The sequence below is a fragment of the Palaemon carinicauda genome, chromosome 41, assembly GCF_036898095.1.
Source record: "Palaemon carinicauda isolate YSFRI2023 chromosome 41, ASM3689809v2, whole genome shotgun sequence".
Classification (NCBI taxonomy): Eukaryota; Metazoa; Arthropoda; class Malacostraca; order Decapoda; family Palaemonidae; genus Palaemon; species Palaemon carinicauda.
This window is the reverse complement of record NC_090765.1, coordinates 38,608,630-38,613,629: the sequence shown is the minus strand read 5'-3', so window position 1 is coordinate 38,613,629 and position 5,000 is coordinate 38,608,630. Positions and strand designations below refer to the sequence as shown.

The 5,000-nt window shown below is 31.6% G+C and overlaps 1 long non-coding RNA gene across 1 annotated transcript in view; it reads right to left on the bottom strand.

Moving 5' to 3' along the window:
- The window catches only part of LOC137632458 (uncharacterized), a 330,055-nt gene that overhangs the window by 54,983 nt on the left and 270,072 nt on the right, over positions 1-5,000 (bottom strand). The window lies entirely within an intron of this gene.

Sequence of the window (5,000 nt, the reverse complement as noted above, 5' to 3'; positions counted from 1 at the left end):
CCACTTCAACAAATGTTACTTACAAATGATGAATAAAATTAACATATTTACCGAGCTCATTTTAGAGATTAGTCTTCAATTATAATTAAAAAAAAAGCTGCTATTAACACTATAAAATTAATTGTTCTGTTCATTATAAATATTTCTAATTGAATTAACTTCACTGGAAAGCAAAGAAATATTATAAAACAAATACCACACCATACAGTCATTCACCTAATTAAAAAAACAACGATGCTCTATCAATATAATCTTAATCACTTGTAGATTTCCCGTCCATGACTGACAGCTAATCCATACATTTAACCAATTTACTAATGTAAAACGTTCCCGTCTAGTGATTTGAAAATAATTAATATACTAATTAAGAGAATATTATATATTCAAATGGGGTTTGCCATTACATCCATAATTAACTAAGCGACAAGGGTATGACGGGGGATGACCCAAAATTAGCATTGATGAATACTATGACCTCGAGACATCACGATGATAGATGGGCTTCGATTACAAGAATGGCAGAACATTACGTTACCGTCCATTTCTTACGTTGGGGGAACTAAGGCACTCAAAAGAAATGGAAATCACCCTATAAAATAATTATAAAGATGGAAAAGTATCGTGTTCCCTTGGTGTGTGGTTTGCAATATCCAGGAGCATCGAGTTATGAAGGGAGCTTTATGTGCAGTATTATTTATAAGTTCTGTGTAAGAGTGGTCGTGCCCATGATACTTAAGATAATGACAAGACATATAATAAATGTTATGGAACTACTTTATACAAAATAAGTAAGTCTCTCTCTCTCTCTCTCTCTCTCTCTCTCTCTCTCTCTCTCTCTCTCTCTCTAACTAGCAGAAATTTCATAATCACCAAAATAATTACATATAACAAAAATTTGCTATAAATACTAAAAAAATATTTAATGCCTTTACACTACTTTCCTAAATACTGACAAGGTTTTGTCCAGGATACTTAAGGTAATGACAAGACATATAATAAATGATGTCGAACTACTTTATACGTAAGTCTCTCTCTCTCTCTCTCTCTCTCTCTCTCTCTCTCTCTCTCTCTCTAATTAAAAAAAATTATAATCACCGAAATAATTATATATAACAAAAATTTGCTTTAAATACTAGGAAAAAAATATTAAATGCCTTTACACTACTTTCCTAACTGCTGACAACGTTTCGACAAATCAGTGTCGAGCGCAGTATTTTCGCATTTAAAGTGAAACAATATCCATTTTGGTAGGTTGTACCGGTACATTAACCTTGAATAATAATAATGATAATGATAATAATAATAATAATAACAATAATAATAATAATAATGTATGTCTCCTCCTTGTAAACCTACATTCAGTCTTGAAGTAAGATCAAAGTAAGTGGTACCATGTCTTTATGAATAATTGACTTGATGTTAAAGAAAATCTATATTCACTGACTCATGAATTACTTTATTTGTTTTAAAATATTTCACTAATAGCTTTATCTTTTTCTTTTTAATAACACTGATTGATTCGGCAAAAGTGAGGGCATTAAGTTTGACTTGTTTAAAGGCCGCTCATGAATGGCAGAGGCAAGGGACAGTGACATAGCCCTATCAAGACGGACAATGCACTAGAGACTGACCATATATGCATATAATCAGCGCCCAAGCTAGGACCAATGAGGGCCAGGCAATGGCTGCTGATGATTCAGCGTATAGACCTATAGGCTTCCCCCCCCCCCCCTTCCTTAGCTGACAAGGATAGTGAGGGTGCAGTGACCAAAGAAACTTAAGAGTTTAAATTAAACTCGATTCCCAGTCTGGCGTTCACCAGGCAGGGACGTTACAACATCGGCCACCACAACGTGGAATAAAACGCAGATGAGTCAACAAAGATTCGGACGTAGGGGCCAAAGATAATGGATAAAAGTGACGAATATATTTGATATTCCAAGATTTTGAAATTACTTTATTGGTAAACAAACTAAGACTATTTCCGGTTCAGAAACACGAGACAGTTAAGACAAAAGTGGACAGAAGTGGAGAAAGCTTATTCTTATGCAGAAATTATGAGATAAATACCATATGAACTAAAAAAGGGACAAACTGACTTACAAATTTTCCGATAATTCCATTAGTGGTGTTTCTGGAAAAAAGGCTATACGTTACGCTAGATTGCCTTTACTTCACAGCTTTGGAATTCGCTACCTATTTACCTTTACCTCAACTTTACAATCGAAACAGAGTACATTGTTCAACGTTGCTCCTATCCCCCTACAGTACAACTTCGGATATATGTCTTTTTTCCTTTTCCTTGACGATTATAATCTTCCGTATTTGTAGAATTTCACTTTCTCTTAAATTGAGCATAGCTTTTTTGACCACTTACTTTCTCATGTCCTTTTCTTTTTTCCTCTCTTTTATCTCCCTTTTCTTTTTCTATCCTTTTCCTTTTCTTATACATTTTCCCTACCCTATTCTTTCCTTACTCTGACTTCTATCGGGTTTGGGCTACTTATAGGTATTAGGCTACTAGTCCTACCAACCTCAGTAAAGAAAAATAATCGAGATCAAATGTTAATTTTCAGAAATAATCAAACATAAATCTGAAACTTCGAAAGATGAAGGAACAATAATTCCAAAATATGAATAGAAATTCGACGAATGAAGGAGACATTTAAGGATCTGAAATAAAACTTGATTTGAATGTAATTTAAATTACATAAAATAGAGGAAGTGTATAGGACATGGCGGTTTCAAATTACTATCTTATTTGTCAATTAATATAGGCCAACCTAATTTATACTACATTCAATTAATATAGATATAATCATAGTTATATCTAAGGTGGATAGTATAGTATTGCAACATACCACTGTGATGCATATGATATAATTATTAGTATCAATATTATAAATTGTCAATGAAGTATAAATCTTTCATGTAAACAACGAGGCACTGTATAACTTAAATCTCTGGTGATGTAAAATTCGCTGTTAGATTTCACCCAACAGAGTGAACTATAAAAGAACTCAACTTTTCATTCCAGTTCATTCCAAACCATTAGTGATCCTGCGGTTTTTTTTTTTTTTTATCAGAAAGATTGAAATGTCAAGGGCAAGTTAAATTTCATTCGATTTAAATTTTCATGGATGTCCGAGTCGAGAGAATATCAAATGTACAGAGAAATAACGATTTCAATGCTTGCTACTTTTTTTTCATTTTACAGATAATTCGTGGATCTTCATGAGCATGTTCCAAGAAATCGAAAAAGCAGTAGACATCATTTCTGTAACATGTGAATAAATGAAAATGCATGGCAACTGTTGATTAATATCTTATATAATTAAAGTATTATGAACCGAGTCACCTACTTTACGCTACAAAGAATTCCGTCACCATAAAATCTTGTTTAAAAAAAGGATTCACCAAATTGATATCACTGAGTTTCTACTTCATTCGTTCGTGTTGAATTTTGTTGGCTATGGTGCATGTGGATATACATAAGGATAAAATTAATAAACAAATCCTTTGAAATCAATTTAGGACGGAATTTCGGATAAAAGTTTACTTACTGCATCAATGCTATCAATGAAATGACTATTATTATATATAAAACTTTTTTTTTTTTTAACCGAGAGTTGTACTGCATAAATCAGTTAGATGAAAATTCTAATTTCCATTCTATAGTAACTAAAAGACAGTGAAGTCCCATAAATAAGAGATAAACCATTTGATAACAAGGAAAAGTTGAAGAAATGTGTCTGTCTTTTCATTTGATTTACTAACATGATCCTAGTTATATGAAAATAGCTTGTGTCGTCGTGAACAGATTAACTCGTGCACCTATAAACGAAGGAATTGTGAATGTCAAAATCTTCTTTAGCATTACATTTATAATTGATAACAATCCAGAATTTTTCATGATCACTCTTTCGAGAAGTTACATCGAGAATAAAAAATTCTAAATAATAAGCTTAATAATAATATTAATAATAATAATAAACTTTTTAACATAGTACATACCAATCCAGAAATGCGGAAATTCATGAAAATTTACTTTCAGATAAGTCACGCCTACCACCACATCATCTCTATTTGTAAGAGTCCAGTAGTTCACATCAGACCTCAAACTATCTTTCTTACCTTATTAAACTTATGGCAAGGGCCCGTGCCGACATAACGCATGCCTAGACTATTATCTGGATACCAATCAGGGCAATAAGTCAAGTAAATAACCTTTGCTCCATAAAGTGAAAATTTCATTACCACCAGAGTCAGTCCATTATATCTGCAAATTCTAACCTACTGCACAATCCTTATCTTTCGATGCATATAAAAAAAGGACCCCTTTCAAAACATTATCACATTTAGCGGATAATGTTATAGGACATGAAAATCGTAATGAACGATGTGCGTCTATTATCATTAGATAAAAACCCAACTGCTGATTCAAATATTCAAGCTGGACGAGTTTTGTTTTACTGTGTAAATGGTCCCTTTCTATACACTTACACTAAGGAAAATATTTTTTTCAAGAATATTACACTTTACGTTGTACCGCATGAGCTATACACATACTGTACATCAGCCATAATTCATCGCTATGCTTTTATATATATATGTATATATATATAATGTATATATATGTATATATATATATATATATATATATATATATATATATATATATATATATATATATATATATATAATTTTCATGCATTGTACTTTTCGTATATATTTATGAGAGCATTTTTGCTTTTCAAGTCAACATATTTTAGTTTTAATACCATCACTAACGGTATTGTAACTAGACCACGCAAATACATACATACACAAGCATATATATTCCTCAAACACTTTTTATATTATTGAATATCAAACCTCTTCCTAAACAAACAAACATACATGCATACATATATAGGCAAAAACGCTACACATACACACGCGCACAGACACACACAATATATATATATATATATATATATATATATATATATATATATATA